The sequence below is a fragment of the Heptranchias perlo genome, unplaced genomic scaffold (genome assembly GCF_035084215.1).
Source record: "Heptranchias perlo isolate sHepPer1 unplaced genomic scaffold, sHepPer1.hap1 HAP1_SCAFFOLD_1732, whole genome shotgun sequence".
Lineage (NCBI taxonomy): Eukaryota > Metazoa > Chordata > Chondrichthyes > Hexanchiformes > Hexanchidae > Heptranchias > Heptranchias perlo.
In genome coordinates this window covers 1,420-18,058 of record NW_027139004.1, presented here as the reverse complement: position 1 = coordinate 18,058, position 16,639 = coordinate 1,420, and the positions used below count along the sequence as shown (strand labels likewise).

General features: G+C 54.1%; 1 long non-coding RNA gene across 1 annotated transcript; it reads right to left on the bottom strand.

The window, feature by feature from the left end:
* Nucleotides 1–10,437: 10,437 nt before the first annotated feature.
* Nucleotides 10,438–16,325, bottom strand: LOC137309656 (uncharacterized). The gene is made up of 2 exons (XR_010959924.1): nucleotides 16,188–16,325; nucleotides 10,438–10,870 (listed from the first exon to the last, which is right to left on the bottom strand). It is a non-coding gene; the product is annotated as an uncharacterized lncRNA (long non-coding RNA).
* Between the last annotated feature and the right edge of the window lie 314 nt (nucleotides 16,326–16,639).

Genomic DNA, 16,639 nt, shown 5'->3' with positions numbered 1-16,639 from the left:
ATTCAGGGTGAGGGTCACTCACTGTGTAACTGTACAGAGTCACTGTTTATTCAGGGTGAGGGTCACTCGCTGTGTAACCGTACAGAGTCTCTGTTTATTCAGGGTGAGGGTCACTCACTGTGTAACTGTACAGAGTCCCTGTTTATTCAGGGTGAGGGTCACTCACTGTGTAACTGTACAGAGTCCCTGTTTATTCAGGGTGAGGGTCACTCACTGTGTAACTGTACAGAGTCCCTGTTTATTCAGGGCGAGGGTCACTCACTGTGTAACTGTACAGAGTCCCTGTTTATTCAGGGTGAGGGTCACTCACTGTGTAACTGTACAGAGTCCCTGTTTATTCAGGGCGAGGATCACTCACTGTGTAACTGTACAGAGTCCCTGTTTATTCAGGGTGAGGGTCACTCACTGTGTAACTGTACAGAGTCCCTGTTTATTCAGGGTGAGGGTCACTCACTGTGTAACTGTACAGAGTCCCTGTTTATTCAGGGCGAGGATCACTCACTGTGTAACTGTACAGAGTCCCTGTTTATTCAGGGTGAGGGTCACTCACTGTGTAACTGTACAGAGTCCCTGTTTATTCAGGGTGAGGGTCACTCACTGTGTAACTGTACAGAGTCACTGTTTATTCAGGGTGAGGGTCACTCACTGTGTAACTGTACAGAGTCCCTGTTTATTCAGGGTGAGGGTCACTCACTGTGTAACTGTACAGAGTCCCTGATTATTCAGGGTGAGGGTCACTCACTGTGTAACTGTACAGAGACCCTGTTTATTCAGGGTGGGGGTCACTCACTGTGTAACTGTACAGAGTCCCTGTTTATTCAGGGTGAGGGTCACTCACTGTGTAACTGTACAGAGTCACTGTTTATTCAGGGTGAGGGTCACTCGCTGTGTAACCGTACAGAGTCTCTGTTTATTCAGGGTGAGGGTCACTCACTGTGTAACTGTACAGAGTCCCTGTTTATTCAGGGTGAGGGTCACTCACTGTGTAACTGTACAGAGTCCCTGTTTATTCAGGGTGAGGGTCACTCACTGTGTAACTGTACAGAGTCCCTGTTTATTCAGGGCGAGGGTCACTCACTGTGTAACTGTACAGAGTCCCTGTTTATTCAGGGCGAGGGTCACTCACTGTGTAACTGTACAGAGTCCCTGTTTATTCAGGGCGAGGATCACTCACTGTGTAACTGTACAGAGTCCCTGTTTATTCAGGGTGAGGGTCACTCACTGTGTAACTGTACAGAGTCCCTGTTTATTCAGGGTGAGGGTCACTCACTGTGTAACTGTACAGAGTCCCTGTTTATTCAGGGCGAGGATCACTCACTGTGTAACTGTACAGAGTCCCTGTTTATTCAGGGTGAGGGTCACTCACTGTGTAACTGTACAGAGTCACTGTTTATTCAGGGTGAGGGTCACTCACTGTGTAACTGTACAGAGTCCCTGTTTATTCAGGGTGAGGGTCACTCACTGTGTAACTGTACAGAGTCCCTGTTTATTCAGGGCGAGGGTCACTCGCTGTGTAACCGTACAGAGTCACTGTTTATTCAGGGCGAGGGTCACTCACTGTGTAACTGTCCAGAGTCCCTGTTTATTCAGGGTGAGGATCACTCACTGTGTAACTGTACAGAGTCCCTGTTTATTCAGGGCGAGGGTCACTCACTGTGTAACTGTACAGAGTCCCTGTTTATTCAGGGTGAGGGTCACTCACTGTGTAACTGTACAGAGTCCCTGTTTATTCAGGGTGAGGGTCACTCACTGTGTAACTTTACAGAGTCCCTGTTTATTCAGGGTGAGGGTCACTCACTGTGTAACTGTACAGAGTCCCTGTTTATTCAGGGTGAGGGTCACTCACTGTGTAACTGTACAGAGTCCCTGTTTATTCAGGGTGAGGGTCACTCACTGTGTAACTGTACAGAGTCCCTGTTTATTCAGGGCGAGGGTCACTCACTGTGTAACTGTACAGAGTCACTGTTTATTCAGGGTGAGGGTCACTCACTGTGTAACTGTACAGAGTCCCTGTTTATTCAGGGTGAGAGTCACTCGCTGTGTAACTGTACAGAGTCCCTGTTTATTCAGGGTGAGGGTCACTCGCTGTGTAACTGTACAGAGTCCCTGTTTATTCAGGGCGAGGGTCACTCACTGTGTAACTGTACAGAGTCCCTGTTTATTCAGGGTGAGGGTCACTCACTGTGTAACTGTACAGAGTCCCTGTTTATTCAGGGCGAGGGTCACTCGCTGTGTAACTGTACAGAGTCCCTGTTTATTCAGGGCGAGGGTCACTCGCTGTGTAACTGTACAGAGTCTCTGTTTATTCAGGGCGAGGGTCAATCGCTGTGTAACTGTACAGAGTCCCTGTTTATTCAGGGTGAGGGTCACTCACTGTGTAACTGTACAGAGTCCCTGTTTATTCAGGGTGAGGGTCACTCACTGTGTAACTGTACAGAGTCCCTGTTTATTCAGGGCGAGGGTCACTCGCTGTGTAACTGTACAGAGTCTCTGTTTATTCAGGGCGAGGGTCAATCACTGTGTAACTGTACAGAGTCCCTGTTTATTCAGGGTGAGGGTCACTCACTGTGTAACTGTACAGAGTCCCTGTTTATTCAGGGTGAGGGTCACTCACTGTGTAACTGTACAGAGTCCCTGTTTATTCAGGGTGAGGGTCACTCACTGTGTAACTGTACAGAGTCCCTGTTTATTCAGGGTGAGGGTCACTCACTGTATAACTGTACAGAGTCCCTCTTTATTCAGGGCGAGGGTCACTCACTGTGTAACTGTACAGAGTCCCTGTTTATTCAGGGCGAGGGTCACTCACTGTATAACTGTACAGAGTCCCTGTTTATTCAGGGCGAGGATCACTCACTGTAACTGTACAGAGTCCCTGTTTATTCAGGGTGAGGGTCACTCACTAACTGTACAGACTCCCTGTTTATTCAGGGTGAGGGTCACTCACTGTAACTGTACCTGGTCATCAGGTGCGAGGTGCTCTCGGTGTTGCTGTACGTGGCGCAGGTCTGGCCCATACCTCGCTCCTGCGCCGCGACAGTCACCCGAGCCATCTTCCACTTTGTCTGGAGATCAAAAATGGACCGTGTCCGCAGGGTCACGATGTACAAATCTCCAGAGAAAGGGGGGAAAGGCGTGCCCAACGTGGCCCTCATCCTGATGGCCACCTTTGTGTGCGGCTGCATCAAGCTGTGCATAGACCCTCAGTACGCAAACACAAAGTGTCACTACGTGCTGAGGTTCTACCTGTCCCCGGTGTTGAGAAGGATGGGCCTGGCCACGCTGCCACGGAACGCTCCGTCCAGTTGGACCTTTCCGCCCCACCTGTCCTGCGTGGAAAGGTTTGTGCAGGAAAACACCTTTGACCACAAGGCGATCAGCAAGTGGTCCGCACGTAACGTCCTCGAGACCCTGCGGGAAAAGGAGATGGTGGATCCTGTCGGTTGGTTCCCCGAGCAGACTGTCAATGTCATTTGGCAGAACGCCTCATCGCCAGAGCTCTCAAACAAGCACCAAGACCTAGCTTGGCTGGTGGTGAGAAGGGCCCTTCCCGTCAGATCCTTCATGCACTCCCGGGCTCTCAGCGCCACCGCGCGCTGTCCCAGAGGAGGCTGCGGTGGAGACGAGACCGTCACCCATCTCCTTATGGAATGTGCCTTTGCAAAGAAGGTCTGGAGAGAGATGCAGTGGTATCTGTCCAGGTTCGTCCCGAGCAGTTCCGTAACACAGGTTTCTGTGCTCTACGGGCTGTTCCCGGGGACGCACACTGAGACGGACATCGGCTGCTGCTGGAAGACCATCAACTCGGTGAAAGACGCCCTTTGGTCTGCCCGAAACTTGCTGGTCTTCCAGCACAAGGAGCTGTCCTCGACCGAGTGTTGCAGACTGGCACATTCCAAGGTCCAGGACTACGTGCTGAGGGACGCACTGAGGATGGGTGCGGCCGCCGCAAAGGCCCTGTGGGGAAAGGCAACCGTTTAGAGCCTTCCCGACATTGTAAACCGAGGGGCTGCAATCAGGGAAAAACCCCCTCGGGCAGAATGTAAAATTCAAATTGCTGTAATGTAACTGTAATGAATCTGAAATGGACCAGAAATGAATCTGTAATCAATAATCTGTGTTGAGTATGATGCAATGAGACACCCGAGAGTGTCATGAACTGTAATGATGTCCAATGTTTTCATTGTACTGCACTTAACGTAACCTGCAAATTGTATAATCTGTATTGTGTACGTTTGGAAAGTGATATGACAACTGTTTTGTATGTACTGCTGCAAATTTTTATGAATAAAGTATATTTTTTGGAAAAAAAAAAAAAAAAACTGTACAGAGTCCCTGTTTATTCAGGGTGAGGGTCACTCACTGTGTAACTGTACAGAGTCCCTGTTTATTCAGGGTGAGGGTCACTCACTGTAACTGTACAGAGTCCCTGTTTATTCAGGGTGAGGGTCACTCACTGTAACTGTACAGAGTCCCTGTTTATTCAGGGTAAGGGTCACTCACTGTAACTGTGCAGAGTCCCTGTTTATTCAGGGCGAGGATCACTCACTGTGTAACTGTACAGAGTCCCTCTTTATTCAGGGTGAGGGTCACTCACTGTGTAACTGTACAGAGTCCCTGTTTATTCAGGGCGAGGATCACTCACTGTATAACTGTACAGAGTCCCTGTTTATTCAGGGCGAGGGTCACTCACTGTGTAACTGTACAGAGTCCCTGTTTATTCAGGGCGAGGATCACTCACTGTATAACTGTACAGAGTCCCTGTTTATTCAGGGCGAGGGTCACTCACTGTATAACTGTACAGAGATACTGTTTAATATAAGGAGTGCTCCCTGTGTCAGTGTTTCATCCCTCCCACGACACAAATGAGAGATTGAGGTCCAGGAAAAAAAAATGCTTTATTTGGGGGAGGGTCCTCTCCCAGCTCCGAGGGAAGGCGCTTGTCTTGCTCCTGATGTCTGGTGAAGTGCAAGGCGAGGTGAGGACGAGCGAGATGTGCAGCGATCCCAGGTCAGTCCCGAGCAGGTCCCCAGAGAGAGAGAGAGAGAGAGAGAGAACCCGCCCTCCAGCTCACCGGGCCCCGCGCTCTGTTTCGAGCCACGGCCTCCCCCACGCGGCGTGTCCGACCTCTCGGGAAGGTAGCGCCCAGTCCACCGAGGGTGCGATCTCCTCGGGGTGGGAGGGGGAGAGGGGGGAGAGCCCCCTCTCCTCCACGCCCTCCGTCACTTCTCGCTGGCGGGTTTGCCTGTGTCGTCCTGGGGGCATTCAGCTATCCTCGGACCAGAGGCCCCTGAAATCAGGCCTGGAGGGAAGGAAGAAAGGCACTGGGTGAATGGGCACGGGACGAGATGGAGAGTGCGAACAGCAGTAACCGCTGTCCCGTGACTCAGTGGGTCTCTCACTCCCTCTTCCCTCTCAGAGACAGAAGGTCGTGGGTTCGAACCCCACTCCAGAGACTCGCGCCCCATAATCCAGGCCCACACTCCCCGGTCCCAGTACTGAGGGAGTGCTGCACTGTCGGAGGGAGATGGATATACTCTAGGACTCGAGCCCCATAATCCAGGCCCACACTCCCCGGTCCCAGTACTGAGGGAGTGCTGCACTGTCGGAGGGAGATGGATATACTCTAGGACTCGAGCCCCATAATCCAGGCCCACACTCCCCGGTCCCAGTACTGAGGGAGTGCTGCACTGTCGGAGGTAGATGGATATACTCTAGGACTTGAGCCCCATAATCCAGGCCCACACTCCCCGGTCCCAGTACTGAGGGAGTGCTGCACTGTCGGAGGGAGATGGATATACTCTCGGACTCGAGCCCCATAATCCAGGCCCACACTCCCCGGTCCCAGTACTGAGGGAGTGCTGCACTGTCGGAGGGAGATGGATATACTCGAGGACTCGAGCCCCATAATCCAGGCCCACACTCCCCGGTACCAGTACTGAGGGAGTGCTGCACTGTCGGAGGGAGATGGATATACTCTAGGACTCGAGCCCCATAATCCAGGCCCACACTCCCCGGTCCCAGTACTGAGGGAGTGCTGCACTGTCGGAGGTAGATGGATATACTCTAGGACTCGAGCCCCATAATCCAGGCCCACACTCCCCGGTCCCAGTACTGAGGGAGTGCTGCACTGTCGGAGGTAGATGGATATACTCCAGGACTCGAGCCCATAATCCAGGCCCACACTCCCCGGTCCCAGTACTGAGGGAGTGCTGCACTGTCGGAGGGAGATGGATATACTCGAGGACTCGAGCCCCATAATCCAGGCCCACACTCCCCGGTCCCAGTACTGAGGGAGTGCTGCACTGTCGGAGGGAGATGGATATACTCTAGGACTTGAGCCCCATAATCCAGGCCCACACTCCCCGGTCCCAGTACTGAGGGAGTGCTGCACTGTCGGAGGTAGATGGATATACTCTAGGACTCGAGCCCCATAATCCAGGCCCACACTCCCCGGTCCCAGTACTGAGGGAGTGCTGCACTGTCGGAGGGAAATGGATATACTCTAGGACCCGAGCCCCATAATCCAGGCCCACACTCCCCGGTCCCAGTACTGAGGGAGTGCTGCACTGTCGGAGGGAGATGGATATACTCTAGGACTTGAGCCCATAATCCAGGCCCACACTCCCCGGTCCCAGTACTGAGGGAGTGCTGCACTGTCGGAGGTAGATGGATATACTCTAGGACTCGAGCCCCATAATCCAGGCCCACACTCCCCGGTCCCAGTACTGAGGGAGTGCTGCACTGTCGGAGGGAGATGGATGTACTCTAGGACTCGAGCCCATAATCCAGGCCCACACTCCCCGGTCCCAGTACTGAGGGAGCGCTGCACTGTCGGAGGGAGATGGATATACTCTAGGACCTGAGCCCCATAATCCAGGCCCACACTCCCCGGTCCCAGTACTGAGGGAGTGCTGCACTGTCGGAGGTAGATGGATATACTCTAGGACTCGAGCCCCTTAATCCAGGCCCACACTCCCCGGTCCCAGTACTGAGGGTCACTCACTGTGTAACTGTACAGAGTCCCTGTTTATTCAGGGTGAGGGTCACTCACTGTGTAACTGTACAGAGTCCCTGTTTATTCAGGGCGAGGATCACTCACTGTGTAACTGTACAGAGTCCCTGTTTATTCAGGGTGAGGGTCACTCACTGTGTAACTGTACAGAGTCACTGTTTATTCAGGGTGAGGGTCACTCACTGTGTAACTGTACAGAGTCCCTGTTTATTCAGGGTGAGGGTCACTCACTGTGTAACTGTACAGAGTCCCTGTTTATTCAGGGTGAGGGTCACTCACTGTGTAACTGTGCAGAGTCCCTGTTTATTCAGGGTGAGGGTCAATCACTGTGTAACTGTACAGAGTCCCTGTTTATTCAGGGTGAGGGTCACTCACTGTGTAACTGTACAGAGTCCCTGTTTATTCAGGGTGAGGGTCACTCACTGTGTAACTGTACAGAGTCGCTGTTTATTCAGGGTGAGGGTCACTCACTGTGTAACTGTACAGAGTCCCTGTTTATTCAGGGTGAGGGTCACTCACTGTGTAACTGTACAGAGTCCCTGTTTATTCAGGGTGAGGGTCACTCACTGTGTAACTGTACAGAGTCCCTGTTTATTCAGGGTGAGGGTCACTCACTGTGTAACTGTACAGAGTCCCTGTTTATTCAGGGCGAGGGTCACTCACTGTGTAACTGTACAGAGTCACTGTTTATTCAGGGTGAGGGTCACTCACTGTGTAACTGTACAGAGTCCCTGTTTATTCAGGGTGAGGGTCACTCACTGTGTAACTGTACAGAGTCCCTGTTTATTCAGGGTGAGGGTCACTCACTGTGTAACTGTACAGAGTCACTGTTTATTCAGGGTGAGGGTCACTCACTGTGTAACTGTACAGAGTCCCTGTTTATTCAGGGTGAGGGTCACTCACTGTGTAACTGTACAGAGTCACTGTTTATTCAGGGTGAGGGTCACTCGCTGTGTAACCGTACAGAGTCTCTGTTTATTCAGGGTGAGGGTCACTCACTGTGTAACTGTACAGAGTCCCTGTTTATTCAGGGTGAGGGTCACTCACTGTGTAACTGTACAGAGTCCCTGTTTATTCAGGGTGAGGGTCACTCACTGTGTAACTGTACAGAGTCCCTGTTTATTCAGGGCGAGGGTCACTCACTGTGTAACTGTACAGAGTCCCTGTTTATTCAGGGTGAGGGTCACTCACTGTGTAACTGTACAGAGTCCCTGTTTATTCAGGGCGAGGATCACTCACTGTGTAACTGTACAGAGTCCCTGTTTATTCAGGGTGAGGGTCACTCACTGTGTAACTGTACAGAGTCCCTGTTTATTCAGGGTGAGGGTCACTCACTGTGTAACTGTACAGAGTCCCTGTTTATTCAGGGCGAGGGTCACTCGCTGTGTAACCGTACAGAGTCACTGTTTATTCAGGGCGAGGGTCACTCACTGTGTAACTGTCCAGAGTCCCTGTTTATTCAGGGTGAGGATCACTCACTGTGTAACTGTACAGAGTCCCTGTTTATTCAGGGCGAGGGTCACTCACTGTGTAACTGTACAGAGTCCCTGTTTATTCAGGGTGAGGGTCACTCACTGTGTAACTGTACAGAGTCCCTGTTTATTCAGGGTGAGGGTCACTCACTGTGTAACTTTACAGAGTCCCTGTTTATTCAGGGTGAGGGTCACTCACTGTGTAACTGTACAGAGTCCCTGTTTATTCAGGGTGAGGGTCACTCACTGTGTAACTGTACAGAGTCCCTGTTTATTCAGGGTGAGGGTCACTCACTGTGTAACTGTACAGAGTCCCTGTTTATTCAGGGCGAGGGTCACTCACTGTGTAACTGTACAGAGTCACTGTTTATTCAGGGTGAGGGTCACTCACTGTGTAACTGTACAGAGTCCCTGTTTATTCAGGGTGAGAGTCACTCGCTGTGTAACTGTACAGAGTCCCTGTTTATTCAGGGTGAGGGTCACTCGCTGTGTAACTGTACAGAGTCCCTGTTTATTCAGGGCGAGGGTCACTCACTGTGTAACTGTACAGAGTCCCTGTTTATTCAGGGTGAGGGTCACTCACTGTGTAACTGTACAGAGTCCCTGTTTATTCAGGGCGAGGGTCACTCGCTGTGTAACTGTACAGAGTCCCTGTTTATTCAGGGCGAGGGTCACTCGCTGTGTAACTGTACAGCGTCTCTGTTTATTCAGGGCGAGGGTCAATCACTGTGTAACTGTACAGAGTCCCTGTTTATTCAGGGTGAGGGTCACTCACTGTGTAACTGTACAGAGTCCCTGTTTATTCAGGGTGAGGGTCACTCACTGTGTAACTGTACAGAGTCCCTGTTTATTCAGGGCGAGGGTCACTCGCTGTGTAACTGTACAGAGTCTCTGTTTATTCAGGGCGAGGGTCAATCACTGTGTAACTGTACAGAGTCCCTGTTTATTCAGGGTGAGGGTCACTCACTGTGTAACTGTACAGAGTCCCTGTTTATTCAGGGTGAGGGTCACTCACTGTGTAACTGTACAGAGTCCCTGTTTATTCAGGGTGAGGGTCACTCACTGTGTAACTGTACAGAGTCCCTGTTTATTCAGGGTGAGGGTCACTCACTGTATAACTGTACAGAGTCCCTCTTTATTCAGGGCGAGGGTCACTCACTGTGTAACTGTACAGAGTCCCTGTTTATTCAGGGCGAGGGTCACTCACTGTATAACTGTACAGAGTCCCTGTTTATTCAGGGCGAGGATCACTCACTGTAACTGTACAGAGTCCCTGTTTATTCAGGGTGAGGGTCACTCACTAACTGTACAGACTCCCTGTTTATTCAGGGTGAGGGTCACTCACTGTAACTGTACAGAGTCCCTGTTTATTCAGGGTGAGGGTCACTCACTGTGTAACTGTACAGAGTCCCTGTTTATTCAGGGTGAGGGTCACTCACTGTAACTGTACAGAGTCCCTGTTTATTCAGGGTGAGGGTCACTCACTGTAACTGTACAGAGTCCCTGTTTATTCAGGGTAAGGGTCACTCACTGTAACTGTGCAGAGTCCCTGTTTATTCAGGGCGAGGATCACTCACTGTGTAACTGTACAGAGTCCCTCTTTATTCAGGGTGAGGGTCACTCACTGTGTAACTGTACAGAGTCCCTGTTTATTCAGGGCGAGGATCACTCACTGTATAACCGTACAGAGTCCCTGTTTATTCAGGGCGAGGGTCACTCGCTGTGTAACTGTACAGAGTCCGTTTATTCAGGGTGAGGGTCACTCACTGTGTAACTGTACAGAGTCCCTGTTTATTCAGGGCGAGGATCACTCACTGTATAACTGTACAGAGTCCCTGTTTATTCAGGGCGAGGGTCACTCACTGTATAACTGTACAGAGATACTGTTTAATATAAGGAGTGCTCCCTGTGTCAGTGTTTCATCCCTCCCACGACACAAATGAGAGATTGAGGTCCAGGAAAAAAAAATGCTTTATTTGGGGGAGGGTCCTCTCCCAGCTCCGAGGGAAGGCGCTTGTCTTGCTCCTGATGTCTGGTGAAGTGCAAGGCGAGGTGAGGACGAGCGAGATGTGCAGCGATCCCAGGTCAGTCCCGAGCAGGTCCCCAGAGAGAGAGAGAGAGAGAGAGAGAGAGAGAGAGAACCCGCCCTCCAGCTCACCGGGCCCCGCGCTCTGTTTCGAGCCACGGCCTCCCCCACGCGGCGTGTCCGACCTCTCGGGAAGGTAGCGCCCAGTCCACCGAGGGTGCGATCTCCTCGGGGTGGGAGGGGGAGAGGGGGGAGAGCCCCCTCTCCTCCACGCCCTCCGTCACTTCTCGCTGGCGGGTTTGCCTGTGTCGTCCTGGGGGCATTCAGCTATCCTCGGACCAGAGGCCCCTGAAATCAGGCCTGGAGGGAAGGAAGAAAGGCACTGGGTGAATGGGCACGGGACGAGATGGAGAGTGCGAACAGCAGTAACCGCTGTCCCGTGACTCAGTGGGTCTCTCACTCCCTCTTCCCTCTCAGAGACAGAAGGTCGTGGGTTCGAACCCCACTCCAGAGACTCGCGCCCCATAATCCAGGCCCACACTCCCCGGTCCCAGTACTGAGGGAGTGCTGCACTGTCGGAGGGAGATGGATATACTCTAGGACTCGAGCCCCATAATCCAGGCCCACACTCCCCGGTCCCAGTACTGAGGGAGTGCTGCACTGTCGGAGGGAGATGGATATACTCTAGGACTCGAGCCCCATAATCCAGGCCCACACTCCCCGGTCCCAGTACTGAGGGAGTGCTGCACTGTCGGAGGGAGATGGATATACTCTAGGACTCGAGCCCCATAATCCAGGCCCACACTCCCCGGTCCCAGTACTGAGGGAGTGCTGCACTGTCGGAGGTAGATGGATATACTCTAGGACTTGAGCCCCATAATCCAGGCCCACACTCCCCGGTCCCAGTACTGAGGGAGTGCTGCACTGTCGGAGGGAGATGGATATACTCTCGGACTCGAGCCCCATTATCCAGGCCCACACTCCCCGGTCCCAGTACTGAGGGAGTGCTGCACTGTCGGAGGGAGATGGATATACTCGAGGACTCGAGCCCCATAATCCAGGCCCACACTCCCCGGTCCCAGTACTGAGGGAGTGCTGCACTGTCGGAGGGAGATGGATATACTCGAGGACTCGAGCCCCATAATCCAGGCCCACACTCCCCGTCCCAGTACTGAGGGAGTGCTGCACTGTCGGAGGGAGATGGATATACTCTAGGACTCGAGCCCCATAATCCAGGCCCACACTCCCCGGTCCCAGTACTGAGGGAGTGCTGCACTGTCGGAGGTAGATGGATATACTCTAGGACTTGAGCCCCATAATCCAGGCCCACACTCCCCGGTCCCAGTACTGAGGGAGTGCTGCACTGTCGGAGGGAGATGGATATACTCTCGGACTCGAGCCCCATTATCCAGGCCCACACTCCCCGGTCCCAGTACTGAGGGAGTGCTGCACTGTCGGAGGGAGATGGATATACTCTAGGACTCGAGCCCCATAATCCAGGCCCACACTCCCCGGTCCCAGTACTGAGGGAGTGCTGCACTGTCGGAGGTAGATGGATATACTCCAGGACTCGAGCCCATAATCCAGGCCCACACTCCCCGGTCCCAGTACTGAGGGAGTGCTGCACTGTCGGAGGGAGATGGATATACTCGAGGACTCGAGCCCCATAATCCAGGCCCACACTCCCCGGTCCCAGTACTGAGGGAGTGCTGCACTGTCGGAGGGAGATGGATATACTCTAGGACTTGAGCCCCATAATCCAGGCCCACACTCCCCGGTCCCAGTACTGAGGGAGTGCTGCACTGTCGGAGGTAGATGGATATACTCTAGGACTCGAGCCCCATAATCCAGGCCCACACTCCCCGGTCCCAGTACTGAGGGAGTGCTGCACTGTCGGAGGGAAATGGATATACTCTAGGACCCGAGCCCCATAATCCAGGCCCACACTCCCCGGTCCCAGTACTGAGGGAGTGCTGCACTGTCGGAGGGAGATGGATATACTCTAGGACTTGAGCCCATAATCCAGGCCCACACTCCCCGGTCCCAGTACTGAGGGAGTGCTGCACTGTCGGAGGGAGATGGATATACTCTAGGACCTGAGCCCCATAATCCAGGCCCACACTCCCCGGTCCCAGTACTGAGGGAGTGCTGCACTGTCGGAGGTAGATGGATATACTCTAGGACTCGAGCCCCTTAATCCAGGCCCACACTCCCCGGTCCCAGTACTGAGGGAGTGCTGCACTGTCGGAGGTAGATGGATATACTCTAGGACTCGAGCCCCATAATCCAGGCCCACACTCCCCGGTCCCAGTACTGAGGGAGTGCTGCACTGTCGGAGGGAGATGGATATACTCTCGGACTTGAGCCCCATAATCCAGGCCCACACTCCCCGGCCCCAGTACTGAGGGAGTGCTGCACTGTCGGAGGGAGATGGATATACTCTAGGACTCGAGCCCCATAATCCAGGCCCACACTCCCCGGTCCCAGTACTGAGGGAGTGCTGCACTGTCGGAGGGAGATGGATATACTCTAGGACTCGAGCCCCATAATCCAGGCCCACACTCCCCGGTCCCAGTACTGAGGGAGTGCTGCACTGTCGGAGGGAGATGGATATACTCTAGGACTCGAGCCCCTTAATCCAGGCCCACACTCCCCGGTCCCAGTACTGAGGGAGTGCTGCACTGTCGGAGGTAGATGGATATACTCTAGGACTCGAGCCCATAATCCAGGCCCACACTCCCCGCTCCCAGTACTGAGGGAGTGCTGCACTGTCGGAGGGAGATGGATATACTCTAGGACTCGAGCCTATAATCCAGGCCCACACTCCCCGGTCCCAGTACTGAGGGAGTGCTGCACTGTCGGAGGTAGATGGATATACTCTTGGACTTGAGCCCCATAATCCAGGCCCACACTCCCCGCTCCCAGTACTGAGGGAGTGCTGCACTGTCGGAGGGAGATGGATATACTCCAGGACTCGAGCCCCATAATCCAGGCCCACACTCCCCGGTCCCAGTACTGAGGGAGTGCTGCACTGTCGGAGGGAGATGGATATACTCTAGGACTCGAGCCCCATAATCCAGGCCCACACTCCCCGGTCCCAGTACTGAGGGAGTGCTGCACTGTCGGAGGGAGATGGATATACTCTAGGACTTGAGCCCCATAATCCAGGCCCACACTCCCCGGTCCCAGTACTGAGGGAGTGCTGCACTGTCGGAGGGAGATGGATATACTCCAGGACTCGAGCCCCATAATCCAGGCCCACACTCCCCGGTCCCAGTACTGAGGGAGTGCTGCACTGTCGGAGGGAGATGGATATACTCTAGGACTCGAGCCCCATAATCCAGGCCCACACTCCCCGGTCCCAGTACTGAGGGAGTGCTGCACTGTCGGAGGGAGATGGATATACTCTAGGACTCGAGCCCCATAATCCAGGCCCACACTCCCCGGTCCCAGTACTGAGGCAGTGCTGCACTGTCGGAGGGAGATGGATATACTCTAGGACTCGAGCCCCTTAATCCAGGCCCACACTCCCCGGTCCCAGTACTGAGGGAGTGCTGCACTGTCGGAGGTAGATGGATATACTCTAGGACTCGAGCCCATAATCCAGGCCCACACTCCCCGCTCCCAGTACTGAGGGAGTGCTGCACTGTCGGAGGGAGATGGATATACTCTAGGACTCGAGCCTATAATCCAGGCCCACACTCCCCGGTCCCAGTACTGAGGGAGTGCTGCACTGTCGGAGGTAGATGTATATACTCTAGGACTTGAGCCCATAATCCAGGCCCACACTCCCCGCTCCCAGTACTGAGGGAGTGCTGCACTGTCGGAGGGAGATGGATATACTCTTGGACTCGAGCCCCATAATCCAGGCCCACACTCCCCGGTCCCAGTACTGAGGGAGTGCTGCACTGTCGGAGGTAGATGGATATACTCTAGGACTCGAGCCCATAATCCAGGCCCACACTCCCCGGTCCCAGTACTGAGGGAGTGCTGCACTGTCGGAGGGAGATGGATATCCTCTAGGACTTGAGCCCCATAATCCAGGCCCACACTCCCCGGTCCCAGTACTGAGGGAGTGCTGCACTGTCGGAGGTAGATGGATATACTCTAGGACTCGAGCCCCATAATCCAGGCCCACACTCCCCGGTCCCAGTACTGAGGGAGTGCTGCACTGTCGAAGGTAGATGGATATACTCTAGGACTTGAGCCCCATAATCCAGGCCCACACTCCCCGGTCCCAGTACTGAGGGAGTGCTGCACTGTCGGAGGGAGATGGATATACTCTCGGACTCGAGCCCATAATCCAGGCCCACACTCCCCGGTCCCAGTACTGAGGGAGTGCTGCACTGTCGGAGGTAGATGGATATACTCTAGGACCTGAGCCCCATAATCCAGGCCCACACTCCCCGGTCCCAGTACTGAGGGAGTGCTGCACTGTCGGAGGTAGATGGATCTACTCTAGGACCCGAGCCCATAATCCAGGCCCACACTCCCCGGTCCCAGTACTGAGGGAGTGCTGCACTGTCGGAGGGAGATGGATATACTCTAGGACTTGAGCCCCATAATCCAGGCCCACACTCCCCGGTCCCAGTACTGAGGGAGTGCTGCACTGTCGGAGGGAGATGGATATACTCTAGGACTCGAGCCCCATAATCCTGGCCCACACTCCCCAGTGCCAGTACTGAGGGAGTGCTGCACTGTCGGAGGGAGATGGATATACTCTAGGACTCGAGCCCCATAATCCAGGCCCACACTCCCCGGTCCCAGTACTGAGGGAGTGCTGCACTGTCGGAGGTAGATGGATATACTCTAGGACCTGAGCCCCATAATCCAGGCCCACACTCCCCGGTCCCAGTACTGAGGGAGTGCTGCACTGTCGGAGGTAGATGGATATACTCTAGGACCCGAGCCCATAATCCAGGCCCACACTCCCCGGTCCCAGTACTGAGGGATTGCTGCACTGTCGGAGGGAGATGGATATACTTTCGGACTTGAGCCCATAATCCAGGCCCACACTCCCCGGTCCCAGTACTGAGGGAGTGCTGCACTGTCGGAGGGAGATGGATATACTCTAGGACTCGAGCCCCATAATCCAGGCCCACACTCCCCGGTCCCAGTACTGAGGGAGTGCTGCACTGTCGGAGGGAGATGGATATACTCTAGGACTCGAGCCCCATAATCCAGGCCCACACTCCCCGGTCCCAGTACTGAGGGAGTGCTGCACTGTCGGAGGGAGATGGATATACTCTAGGACTCGAGCCCCATAATCCAGGCCCACACTCCCCGGTCCCAGTACTGAGGGATTGCTGCACTGTCGGAGGTGCCGTCTTTCAGATGAGTCATTAAACCGAGGGCCCCGTCTGCCCCTCTCAGGTGGATGTGAAAGATCCCACGGCCACGATTGGAAGAAGAACAGCAGGGGGGAGTTCTCCCCGGTGTCCTGGGGCCAAACAGATCTCGTCCGGATGCAAACACCCCCAAAAATAAAAACGAACGAACCGATCGTTTTATCTCAGTGCCGTTTGTGGGATCTTGCTGTGCACAGATTGAGCTTTGCCGACCAGGCGACGGTGACCGCCCCTTGACGGTAACGTTGCTTTGCGGGAGGTCTCGGGGTCTGTGACAGAGGCTTTCCCAGGGCGAGGACTCTCCCACCCGTTCCCCCTCCCGCCCTCACCTGTCTGCGTCTGAGGCTGGGCGTCAGGCTGACGCTGGGCCTCGGGCCTGTCCACCCACAGGCTGTAACCCGGTTTGTTGGGGAACCTCTTGGTCAGTCCGCAGGTCAGGCAGCTCACCACCGTCAGACGCTGGCTCCTTTCTGCGGAGAAGGAACAGAGACACCGGCCGTTAGCAACAGCGTACAGGGTGGGGGAGGGTTGCAGTGTCGCTCAGAATGCAGACAAGGACAATCTGGGGCAGTGTGGCTCCCCGGGGCCTCTCTCTCCTCCGAATCAGAAGATCGTGGGTTCAAACCCCACTGCAGAGACACATCCCAGAGACCCGAGCCCCATAATCCAGGCCCACACTCCCCGGTCCCAGTACTGAGGGAGTGCTGCACTGTCGGAGGGAGATGGATATACTCTAGGACTCGAGCCCCATAATCCAGGCCCACACTCCCCGGTCCCAGTA